Genomic DNA, 13843 nt, shown 5'->3' on the forward strand with positions numbered 1-13843 from the left:
TAAGAGTTTCACTTCTTGACCTGGTGCTTGAGCTGCAATCTACCTAATTTGTGCTTCTGTTGTAGTTGAAAAAACATGTCCATGCTACTGAAGCCAGTGATGGGTTGAGATTGGGTTTCACGTATATGTTTAAGCTGGGAGTGTAGGTGTGACCCACCAACACCCAGCCATGTTTTATTTTTGTCCCTAGCAAGAGTTTCATTCATATTCTTCTGAAGTAGACATATTTAGAAGTTCAGAAGGGTGGTTGTCTGGACATTTGATTTCATCAAATTTGATGGATTCCCATTTGTACATTTTTGCTTTGTCCTTATGCAGAATCAGAAAGGTTCATTTCCTGGAACTGGAGAGCAAAATTGTTGATCAGTCTAAGGGTCTTGGGTCCTTTCCTCCACCAAATAAAGAATTATGAAGTAGAAAAAGTGGGAGTAGAGGTAACATTTATTTGCAAGTAAGAAGCCAGAGAAGTGCAGAGAGCCTTTTATTTATGATAGTTGGATTATTATAAGCCCCCAACCAGTACTCTTAACTAGATGGAGGAGAAGAGTACAGACTTCTCATTGAAAAAGAGACAGGAGGACCAAAAATTAGTAGCCCGATGGAGGCTAATGGAGTTTCTCTTTTTTATTTTTATTTTTGCCAATTCTGGGGCCTGAACTCAGGGCCTGAACATTGTCCTTGGGCTTTCTCAAGGCTAGAGCCCTACCTCTTGAGCTACCGCACCACTTCTGGCTTTTTCTATGTATGTGGTACTGAGGAATCAAAGCCAGTTCTTCATTCATGCTAGGCAAGCACTCTATCACTAGACCAGCTTCATAGTGCCTCTTTTGTCGCCCTTTGGGATAACTGAGCTGTCTGGCATCTGTTTAGATCATTCTCCTCATCCCAAAGGGAAAGGCACCTGTCTACTGCACAGATCTGTTCTAGGGTCATCACAGGCCTTGTCTTTGGGAAGAAGAGGTGTTACCTCTACTTGATCAAGGTCTCTCCAATATACTCAATTGTTCACCCTTTGCCTCACCATAATCTTCAGAAGCTAGAGAAGGAGAAAAGTGGCGTGGCAAAAAAAAGTGGCTACCAGGTACAAAGTTCGATAAGAAATACTCTGCTGCTGATTTGCACCATAGGAGAAGGATTATTAATAATTTATATATCTCCAAATAACAGGAAATGAGGGGTTTGAATGTCCTCACAAAGAAAAGATCTATAATTCAGGTGCCACATATTCTCCTTCTCCTCATCTCACCATTCACAGACATAGACTGCCAATGAAAAATCAAATCAAATCAAGTGACTGAAACATAAGGACTACATGTAGACTGGAGAGGAGAGCCAGGCCTGGGAGGGAAAAACCAGAACATTTCATTGGAATGGAATACCATGCCCCGGCAAGTCTGAGTAACAATAGAACAGGCTTGTCTGAGACCGGAAGTGCACTGACCACTTCTTCTTCCCTTACAGGCTCCACATGGGAGAAGGCTTTTCGGCAGATTGGCTTTGAAAGGTAAGCTGGAGTCAACAAGTCCCACTTTATTCTAGGTGGTTTTCCCATGCTAGATCAATATGAAATCCTAAGGGGTGAAAAACCCCTATTCTGAGGATTTCAATCCTCAAACCCCTCATTTCCTGGGCTTCCCATCCCTGTTCCTACACACCAATTAAAGAGACTGATAAACATCAGAGATCAGAGAAAGGAGATTTAGTGGAATGTAGCCATGTTGGAAAGACAGGGAGGCTCATGGACCCTGGGGTTGTCTTCAGAGTATTTTCATAAATTTTAGGTGTGTGTGTGTGTGTGTGTGTGTGTGTGTGTGTGTGTGTGTGTGTGTGTGTGTTGTGATGGTCACAGTTGAGAAGACTATTTTCTGCTATTATCACAAAATTGTTACCCATTAATCTTGTTACCCCAAGGTGACTTGGGAAGACTATTAAGAGAAGAAAACTTTAAAATGGCACTGAGTTGTCCCTCAGTTGTTAGGCCAGTGTCCAGGGAATTTTTGCTTTAAGGGGTCTGTCTTGCACCATTGCTTCAACTCTGTGGCCTTGGGTGAGTCACCTCTTCCTGAGTCTCAGGGTCTTTGTGAAAACCTGGGCTGGACTCACAAGGAAAATAGTGAATTGAAGCAGTGTGTGTGCAAAGTCCTGGCACTGGGATCCTAGTGATATGAAGGTAAGTTGGCTACTAAAGAACCTCTAGAAATGGAGCTAAATCTCCTCAACTGTCAGTGTCCTATATGACCTTCCCAGGGTGTGACTTTTCTCTGGAGAAATTTGTGCAGATAGTGACATGTACCTCAATTATTAAAATCAGGAGTAGGAAAAATTGGGACCCTATCACTATTAGCTGCCAGCACCTCTTTATCAGCATTTTCTCCAAGAAAAGAAGATGGATTCATTATCAGCATTCGGGTATGGGGCCTGCTCAGCATCCTAGAACCACTGGCTAAGAAAGTGAGAGCAAAGCAGAGGGCTATGTCCCAGGACCTTTACACCGTTTGTGCAACTGTCAGTCTAAGTGTAGCCACTAACAGACAAAAGTACTTTTCACTTTCTTTTGGTCTAAAAGTATATTTTACTAGTTCTTTTAAGTTTTTTTCTGGTGCTCAGACTAATTCTTTGTACTGCTTGGCTCCTGTATAATCCTAGCTATTCAGGAGGCTGAGATTTGTGGATTGTGGTTTGAATCTAGCCCAGGCAGAAAAGTTGTTGAAATTCTTATTTCTAATTAACCTGTGGAAAGCCAAAAGAGGAGGTGTGTCTCAAATGGTAAAGCACCTCACTTGAGCAAAAAAAGCTCAAGCATGGCTCCCAGGCCTTGAATTCATGACCCAGAATGAGTAATAGAAAAAAAATCAAGACTTAAAAAAGAATAAAATGTTTAAAATGCAGCCTTTCTCCAGTAGCCACAGAGAATACCCATCTGCAGCTCCTCTCTTGAAAAGCCATCTGTTGATGGATTCAAAGCCTCTTGTTTCTCTGTGCTCACTTTCAATCTTCTTGGCACCATTCCTGGCCTTTTTAGATTTGGCAGGGGGAGGGCATACAGTGCTGCTGATACTTCTCAGTTTTTCTTTGTGGGCCAGAGAGCTCCACAAGTAGTCTATAATCCTTGTTGTTTGGGAGATGAGGATGCGGGATCACAGTTCAAGGCCTGCCAGAGCATTATAGTACACGAGACTCTATTTCACCCAGTGGCTGGGCACCAGCACAAACCCCTGACATCCCCACCATCAAGCGAACTCACAAGTAATAGGCTTACAGCCAAAGCCAACCCAGGCATAAAGATCCTACCTTGAAAATAAGTTGAAAGGGGCTGGAGGCAGAGTCAAGTGGTAGAGCATCTACTTAACAAGCCCTAGGCCCTGAGTTCCATCTGTGAGAGTTTAGAGCAATTCTAAGAGATACTGATCCTGTCAGTGCTGCGTCCTCTTTCATCCACTACATCATGTTAAAGTGATCACATTAGAAGGGAAGGAAGTGATATTGTCAGCCGAAGCTTCGAAGCTTTCTCCTAGAATAAGAAAGCACAGATGTCTCAAACTATATGTGTGTGTGTGTATGTGTGTGTATGTGTATATAGGATAACCTAAAGGAAGAATTGAGGGGGCCACCCCTTAAGCCCTCCTTGGGAAATGTTTGCTTACTGGGGGGAGGGGCAACCTACTTGACCCTACTTGGATGATGTTTGCTGGGATGTGATCGGCTGTCCCTGTGGATATGTAGATACACACACATATACATGTATACATATATGTATGTACACATACACATGAATATATATAAATGCATGTGTATATACATATATACATATATATACACATATTATATGTACACGTGTATGTACATATACACATATACATGTATGTACACATATATTCAGAGGCAATATACATCAGGCACAATTGTACACATTGTCACAGTTTGTGTGAACAAATTAGTGATCTCAGAGCACGTTTGCCTTGCAAACAATTGAATCTCCATTCTTATTTTATTTTAGGACTCCCTATATAGAGAGATATTTTGAATCCTGAAAAGGAAGTACCCTATCTTGTGTGTCACCTCCAACACAATATTACGATGTTGCTGTCAACACAACAAAATAGTCTTAATTGTTTTCTATTTTTTTTATTTCCTAAACTTCAAAAGCTTGTCCAGGTGGATTACAATTTAATACGTCCACCTGAGTGTTCACTGCTTCTGGATCAAAGTCATCCCTTCCATCATTCTTATCTATCTTGTTGGTTCCCTTCTCCCACACACATTGCACATTTTTTTTGTAATCCTGAGGCTTGAACTCAGGGCTTGGGCACTGTCCTTGGACACTTTTTGCTCAAGGCTAGTACTCTACCACTTGAGGCACAGTGCCACATTTTGCTTTTTCTGTGCATGGAATTGAACCCAGAGCTTCATACATGCTAAGTGAGCACTCTACCACCAGGCTATGCTCCTGGCCCCACTTTTCACATTGTTTACATCCTTTTCATATGCACATATTGAAGATCCTGGCTGTTTGTCCACTCTTCCTTTACACCTTTGTCTACTTCCTATTCCCATCCCCCTTCACAATCTCATTTCAGCTTCTTGATACTTAAATTGTCTCTTCATGTCCAAAAGGTTTACTCAAAGTTAATTTAATATTTTGTTTTAAAAGAAACAAAAAACAATAACAACAAGACCCTGTACTTAACATATTAGAGCTTCCATCAGAGAGCTGGTGGTTCTGTGAAGCTTTTCAAAGTTTGTAATTAGAATAGACTCACATTTGTAATCCTTACACAAGACCTGAAGGATGAGAGTTGAAAACCAGCATGGGTACAGGCAGTTTCTGAGACTTCATCTTCAGTTAACCAGCCAACAGCCTGACTGGAGAAATGTATTGAGGGGTGGTAGAGTACCACCCATGAGCAATAAGCTAAGTAAGAGAACGAGGCCCTGAGTTCAAGCCCTGGTGCCAGCAGAAATAGGAAGAGGCAGACATACATACAGAGACAGTGACAGAGATAGAGAGACAGAGAAGTCCAAGACAGCAGCATCCAGCCATTTCCATTTTGGAAACCGTGTGTGTGTGTGTGTGTGTGTGTGTGTGTGTGTGTGTGTGTGTGTTGTGCATATATATGAATATTCAGATACAGTTTGTTATATGCATTATATACATTGTCACAGTTTGTGTGACGGAATCAGTAATCTCAGATCATATCTGCAACCTGCAAACCTACATACATCTCACCTCCAAATCCACCTTTGGATTGGAGTAAAAAGATTTGAGCATAGCAACTTGCCAGGAGAGGCAAAGGCTCTGCTTTCTGGGAGATCTTACTCCTACCTATTGAAAAATAATAGTCTTTTATTGATCACTTGCCATTTTCACTTAAAAAGAAAAGACATTATTGTCAATAATGGCACATAATCAGTACAGTGATTCAGCTTACATTAGTAATAACATTACTGTGTGTGATTTTATTTGATGTATGGAGTGGATTGTGGAATGAAATATCTTAATCTTCCTAAGAACGTATTAGAATATAAGCCACCCTAAAAATAGAGCAGCGCAATGAAACACATATGCTCCCAGGACCCTGTCCAATGTAGACGTAACTCAGAAGGCCCTGCATGGTCTTTAGAGGGGACTCCAGCTTTCTGCAGTGCTGTCTCGTCCAGGTCTGCTGTGACTCACAACTCAGGGCTTAGGCATTACCACTGGGCAAGATCTTTCCTGAGGGCTTAGGTCCACAGACCTCTCATGATACTTTTTACATCCTTCCATCATCACGTTAGATGTATTGTGTGGACATGATTTTCCTGTATGTACTCCCCACACAGAAGTCCCTGAACAGCTAAGGAGCCCACCATGCATGCAGGCTAAGCCCAGAGCTGTGGAGTAAATTCCATAGGGAAACTCATGGGCATTTGGTTGGAGCGTGCTAACAGAAGAGTAGACTCTGCAAAGAGCAAACTGGGAAAGGACCCCACCTTTTCCCAACTACCTTGTAGTAATCTGGTAGACAGTCACACTACCTACTGATAGAGCAGGCTTGCTTCTGAGAAGAATGGAAGGAAAATGTGACTTTAGTATGTGCATGGCATTATCTTATGTTGCTGACATGTCTGTCACTAACACCATTTCCAACTCTCCCTTCTCTGGGTTAATAAACTAAGCCTAGCACTAGTCACTCCCAGTGAAATGACCCTGTTGTAACATCTCCAGGGCAGGAATCATGCCTGTTTTGTTGGTGGAGCTGCTGTAAATCAAGTTAAATCCTTAGTCCTCAAGGACAGGAATGAAAACTTATTTGTGTCTGTACCATGCTGCCAGGACTATGAAATACCCAGCTTTTCACCCTGTACTATATTTGGGTAGGTTCCCGCGTTGCCATTTGTTGGAGCTTTGTTTCCCAGAACATCAATACTGAGAACTTTTCTTTTTTATTGTTGGGGTAATGTATAGAAGGGTTACAGTTATATTTGTCAGATAGTAGATGCATTACTTCTCAAACATGGATGTCCTTTCTCATGTTTTGGTGCCCCTTTCCCTCCCCACACTCCCTCCCAATGATCTTGTTTTACCCCTTCTGTTTCCTATTTCAAATAAACAAATATGTATATATATATATAATAAACTAGGTAACAAAGTCAGCTACCGTAACCACATGAGATTAACCATAAGGGGAAAAATAGAGAGCAGAAATAACTGAGAACTTTAAGAAGTGGGCGTTTAGTGTGTGTAACAGAAAGAGAGGAAGAAGGAGAGGGAGAGGGAGAGATGGGGGGGGACAGGTAGGCAGACAGAGATTGGCCGTAAGACAAAATAGGAAAAGTGGCCAAACTCATTCTTTTATTAAAAAATAAATAAATAAAGCCCCTGCTTGAGGGCACTCAGCCACTCCTATAAGACACAGACCCTGAAGATTTTCAGGAGCAGTCCTGAGCTGACACTTTTTCATGTTGAGTTGAAACTCTGTTGTACAAGTATTTCAAGATAACTTTTGAATGTGTTTAAAAATACTATTGTGAAATAGCTAAGTATTTTACTAAGTGCTAATATTGTTTTCTGTAAACACCCACCTAACAAGAAGCCACCTGCAGCACTTAAAAGGATTTTACATTTTAGATATGAGACCTTTGTCTGTTATATAGCTAGTGAAGATTTTCTCCCACTCTGTGGACTTTCTGTATAACTTGCTAGCTATGTCCTTTGTCATACAGAAGCTCTGCAATTTAATGCAGTCCCATTGGTCCAAACTTTCTTTAATTTGTTGTATTTCTGGGCCTTTGTTAAGAAAGTTTTGACTTGTGCCAAGACGCTCCTATTCTTTCCTGTAAAGTTTCAGGGTGTTGGCCTTTATCTCAAGATCTTTAGTCCATTTGGAATTAATTCAGGTGCAGAGTGACAAATAAGGATCCAAGTTAAGTTTTCTACATGACTTTAACCAATTCTTTTATTGTTGTTGTTGTTGTTTGCCACTCCTAGGGCTTGAACTCAGGGCTTCAGCACTGTCTTTCTCAAAACTAGCAATCTACCTCTTGAGCCACCACTTCTGCCTTTTACTATGTATGTAGTACCGAGGAATCAAGTCTGGGTCTTTGAGCATGGTAGGCAAGCACTCTACCACTAGGACAAACTCCCAGCTCCTCATGTTTAACCAATTCTGCGAGCACCATTGTTGAAGAGGCTGTCTTTCTGCCATCATATCATGGGATAAACATCATATCATGGGATAAACAAATTGGAAAATCACACACTGTGTCTTAAGTGCTCCCATCTGAAAATGACATTTGTCATTGTTGCTCGTGGTTCACAGGTGACTCTGTAATGTTTTCCAAAGAGACTAAAAGCAAAAAAACTACAAAGTTCTAGCAGTAGATGCAACAGTCAGGTCTGAACAAGGTCTGAATATGTTTGCTCTTTTTTTTTTTTGCCAGTCCTGGGCTTGGGCTGAGGGCCTGAGCACTGTCCTTGGGTTTTCTCAAGACTAACACTCTACCACTTGAGCCATTCTGGCTTTTTTTATGTATGTGGTTTGGAAGAATTGAACCTGGGTCTTTGTGCATGCTAGGCAAGCACTTTACCACTAGGCCAAACTCCCGGCCCCAATGTTTGCTCTTTTGCATCGAATAATAAGATTTGAGCATAGCAGCCTACCAGCAGAGGTGAAAGCTTTATTTTCTGGGAGATCTTACTCCCACCTATTGAAAAATAATAGTCTTCTATTTAGTTATATTTGTGTATCTGTGAGGAGATAACAAAAAATACATGATTTACATTCTTTCAGGCTATAGAAAGCTTTGTCTTCCTAAATTGTTTGCTTCCAACTAGAAAAATAATCAGCAAGTCTTTTATAAGGTTTAATCTGAACTTTATTTTTTTTCCAGATTTCAAAAGGTTGTATGGCCAGGGGAGTTCTAATTTCTAATGTGTCTGTCTGTCTAGTGACTCCTGTTCAGAGTTACCTTTCCCATCATTCCCCACTATCTGATCTGTTCCCTCCCCTCAGACCCATTTCACATTTTCAACTTTCTTGATCACAGACATATATTGACTATGCAAGCTGTTATTTGTCCCCTGTTCCCTTCTTTCATGTATTCTTCATTTTTCAAACAGTAACACTAGATAATGTATACTTGGTGACAAAATCTATTTGAAAACATGGCTGAAAGAAAATATCTACAGTCTTATGAACTCTGTCTTTGTTAAATAAGGTCATTATAACTAATATAGTCTGTGAGTTGATCTGAGCTATAGAGAACACTGTGGCCTGGAATGTAACAGCTGGAGTCCCCAGGGGCTTTGTTGGCACCTTGATAGGCACAGAATGGATCAGCATAGTGTCTTAGGCTTCATTAATGGCTTGTACAGTTGAGCTGTACAGCAAATTCCATGAAGAATTCAGGTCAAGTGTGGACAGCATGATGAATTAGAGGCAGGATCTCAGGGTGTTAGTAGCGGAGGTTGAATTGCAGTGTTTGGGGGCATGGTGTTAATTACCGATTATCCAAAAGCCAAAGGTTTATATTTCTTACTTGATCTGATTCCTATTTAGAAGTCTGAAATTAGCTTTGTTATAGGTTTGCACCCCTTTCTTATCTCAGCCAGTAGCATACCTTACTTAATGGCAAAGATATTATTGTTAACCTGAAGTAACAGCTTCAATTTAGGAGATTTCATGGGAACTGGGTTTCCCATCAGAATCCTGGGAAGTACATCATCCTAGATGAACAGCTGTTAATGGTTCTTTTATTTATTTTTCTGATTTATTTCTCTCTATATATCTATCATTTATTTTTTCATATATTTTTATTGTAATTAATAGAAGGGTTACATGATATTTGCCAGATAGATGGTGCATTAATTCCCATACATTGATACCCTTTCACATGTCTTGGTCCTCATTTCCCTCCCCCCCATCCCCACCCCTCATCTTGTTTTCCCCTCTTCCCTATGCAATTTCAAATAACCAAATACAAATATATCCGATATATCAGGTAACAAAGTGAGATACTGTAACAATATGAGATAACCAAGGAACAGCAAAAGAGATGAGAGATAACATAGCACCTTAAGAACAACAGTCATTCATTATATGGCTTATGTTTCTATATCTTAGAGATCCTTTCATTTAGCATCCTACTATATGGCCTTTTGTATCAAGGTTTTGCTCTATTACAAATCTCTGCTAGGAGAGCCCAAGGTTTCTACTGATTATGACAAATGAGGGAAACCATTGAGCTTAAGTTCCTTTGAGTCTGGCTTACATCACTTAATATGATCTTTTCTAAGTCTTTCCATTTCCTAACAAATGGGGCAATGTCATTCTTTCTGACAGCAGCATAGAATTCCATTGTGTACAAATACCACATCTTGTTGATCCACTCATCAACTGAGGGACATCTAGGTTGGTTCCATATCTTTGCTATGGTAAATAGTGCTGCAATGAACATTGTTGTGCTGGTGGATTTAGTATGTCTTTGTTTCTGGATGATTGGGTAAATGCCAAGTAGTGGAATTGCTGGGTCATAGGGGAGCTCTATGTTTAGTCTTGTGAGGAACTTCCATACTGCTTTCCATAGTGGTTGAACGAGTTTGCACTCCCACCAACAGTGTAGTAGTGATCCCTCCTAGCCACATCCCCTCTAGCATCTGTTGTTATCAGTTTTCTTGATCCTGGCCATTCTGACTGGAGTGAGGTGGAATCTTAAGAGTTGTTTTGATTTGCATTTCTTTTATGACCAGAGATGTTGAGCATTTCTTCATGTGTCTATAGGCCATTTTTGTTTCTTCTTCAGAGAATACTCTAAGTCTTTGGCCCATCTTTTAATGGGATGGTTGTTACTTTGGAGATCAGTTTTAGATTGATTCAATTTTTTGAGCTGTTGATATATTTTAGATATGAGGCCTTTGTCTGTTGTATGGTTGGTGAAGATCTTCTCCCAATCTGTAGGCTTCCTGCTTAGTTTACTAGCTATGTCCTTTGCCATACAAAAGCTCTGCAGTTTAATGCAGTCCCATTTATCCAGCCTTTGTCTGATTTGTTGTGAATCTTGGTCCTTATCAAGAAAGTTTCCACCTGTGCCAATGAGGTCTAGTGTATCTCCTATTCCTTCCTGTAACGTTTTCAGAGTGTCAGCTTTTACCTCCAGGTCTTTGATCCATTTGGAGTTAATTCTAGTACAGGGTGACAAAGAAGGATCCAACTTTAGCTTTCTGCATATTTTAACTAGTTCTGCCAGCACCACTTGTTGAAGAGGCTATCTTTCTTCCATTCTATTTTTTTGGCTCCCTTGTCAAAGATTAGGTGGCCATAGGTCTATGGTTTAATATCTGGGTCTTCAGTTCTATTCCATTGGTCTTCAGGCCTGTTCTTGTGACAGTACCAAGCTGTTTTGATAATTATAGCTCTGTAATAAAGTCTAAAGTTTGGAATTGAAATTCCTCCTGCTCTGTTCTTTCTGCTAAGAAGTGTTTTTGCTATACGGGGTCTTTTATTATTCCATATGAAATTTTGGATTGCCTCTACTGTTTCTTTAAAGAATGACATTGGGATATTGATTGGTATTACGTTGAATTTATAGATTGCCCTTGGCAAGATTGTCATTTTCACGATATTGATTCTTCCAATCCAGGAGGAAGGGAGGTTTGTCCATTTTCTCAGTTCTGCTTAAATTTCCTTTTTCAGGGTTTTAAAGTTTTCATCAAAAAGGTCCTTTACATTCTTAGTTAAAGTAATTCCTAGGTACTTTATTTTCTTTGAGGCTATTGCGAAAGGAGTTGCTTTACTGATTGTTGCCTCATTCCTCTCACTGTTGGCATAGAGGAAGGCAGTTGATTGTTGAGGGTTAATTTTATACCCTGCTACTCTTTGAAAGTTTTGAATCAGCTTAAGGAGCTTGGAATAGAGTCTATAGGATTCTTTAAATACAGGATCATGTCATCTGCAAAGAGGGAAAGTTTTACTTCCTCTTTCCCTATTTGGATTTCCTTTATGCATGCTTCTTGCCTTATTGCACTGGCTAGGAATTCTAGTACTATGTTAAAGAGGAGTGGAAAGAATAGGCATCCTTGTCTTGTTCCTGATTTTAGAGGGAATGGCTTTAGCTTTTCGCCGTTAAGTATAATACTAGCTGTGGGTTTGTCATACACAGCCTTTATTATATTGAGGAATGCTCCATGGATTTCTAGTTTCTCCAGAGCTTTTAACATAGAGGGGTGTTGGATCTTGTCAAATGCCTTTTCTGCATCTATTGAGGCAATCATGTGATTTTTGTCCCTGCTCCTGTTGATGTGTTGAATTATATTAATTGATTTGCATATGTTGAACCAGCTTTGCCTCCCTGTGATGAAACCTATTTGATCATAGTGTATAATTTTTTGATGAGTTGTTGTAGACAGTTGGCCAGTATTTTGTTGAGAAGTTTTGCATCGATGTTCATCAAAGAAATAGGTCTGTTGTTCTCTTTCTTTGATGAAGAAATGCTCAACATCTCTGGTCATAAAAGAAATGCAAATCAAAACAACTCTAAGATTCCACCTCACTCCAGTCAGAATGGCCAGGATCAAGAAAACTAATAACAACAGATGCTGGAGTGGATATGGCCAGGAGGGATCACTGCTACACTGTTGATGGGAGTTCAAACTCGTTCAACCACTATGGAAAGCAGTATGGCAGTTCCTCACAAGACTAAACATAGAGCTCCCCTATGACCCGGCAATTCCACTACTTGGCATTTACCCAATCATCCAGAAACAAAGACCTACTAAATCCACCAGCACAACAATGTTCATTGCAGCACTATTTACCATAGCAAAGATATGGAACCAACCTAGATGTCCCTCAGTTGATGAGTGGATCAACAAGATGTGGTATTTGTACACAATGGAATTCTATGCTGCTGTCAGAAAGAATGACATTGCCCCATTTGTTAGGAAATGGAAAGACTTAGAAAAGATCATATTAAGTGATGTAAGCCAGACTCAAAGGAACTTAGGCTCAATGGTTTCCCTCATTTGTCATAATCAGTAGAAACCTTGGGCTCTCCTAGCAGAGATTTGTAATAGAGCAAAACCTTGATACAAAAGGCCATATAGTAGGATGATAAATGAAAGGATCTCTAGGATATAGAAACAGAAACCACATAATGAATGATTGTTGTTCTTAAGGTGCTATGTTATCTCTCATCTCTTTTGCTGTTCCTTGGTTATCTCATATTGTTACAGTATCTCACTTTGTTACCTGATATATTGGATATATTTGTATTTGGTTATTTGAAATTGGATAGGGAAGGGGGGAAAACCAAGATTCGGGTGGGGGGTAGGTGGGGGGGAGGGTAATGGGGAACAAGACATGTGAAAGGATATCAATGTATGTGAATTAATGCACCCTCTATCTTTCAAATATCATGGAACCCTTTTATTAATTACAATAAAAAATTATTAAAAAATATGTGTAAAAAAAAGGACTTGCAGAGCTCTGTTAAAGCTAGACCATCATTTCTAGCAGAGAAAGCTGCCTTCGTTAAGGCTGAACAATCACTTCCTATGGAAGAGGAAAGAATAGTAAATTTGTTTTTTGCATAAAAGTCGTTCTTATTGCTGATGGGTCATATGATAGAGTTACGCTTCATTGTCAACAGATTACATTTTCCGTTTATTCTGCATATATGTGAAGCTATCCATGTGCACTCTAAATATGCTTATGGTGAAGAAAACTCTCATGGCCACACCTGTAATCCTAGCCACTCAAGAGATAGAAAGTTGGAAGATCTCAGTTTGAGACTAGCGAAGGCAGAAAAGTTTGCTATGTCCCATTTCCAAAATAACCAGCAAAGAGCAAGGGTGGAGGTTTGGGTCAAATGATAGAGCACCAGCCTAGCAAGTATGAGGCCCGGAGTTCAAAACTTAATACTGCCAAAAGAAAAAAAGTGTTTAAAGTTATTAGAAAGCAATAGGCTCGGGCCATGAGTTTGGTGAGGTTCAATTCCTCAGTACCACATACATAGAAAAAAAAAGCCATAAATGGTGCTGAGGCTCAACTGGTAGAGCTCTAGCCCTGAGAAAGTCCAAGGACACTGCCCAGGCCCTGAGCTCAAGCCCAGGACTGGCAAAAAAAAGCAATAGGCTATTAACAGGCATGGCCAGAGGAGGACTTAGTGATATTTAGTATCTTTATTTTTTTCTTTCAGGAATTGTAGGATTTAGAAATCATCTGGACATGGGTGACTCATGCCTGTAATCAATTTTTCAATTTTAAGAATATTTCCTTATACATAATGAGCTATTTTTTGGATAGACTTAACATGAAAAAAATTATTTATGATCCAAATTCACATAGCCTGGAGTCATTTACATGGT

This window comes from Megascapheus bottae, unplaced genomic scaffold (assembly GCF_031878675.1).
Source record: "Megascapheus bottae isolate mThoBot1 unplaced genomic scaffold, mThoBot2.hap1 HAP1_SCAFFOLD_208, whole genome shotgun sequence".
In the NCBI taxonomy this organism is placed as follows: domain Eukaryota; kingdom Metazoa; phylum Chordata; class Mammalia; order Rodentia; family Geomyidae; genus Megascapheus; species Megascapheus bottae.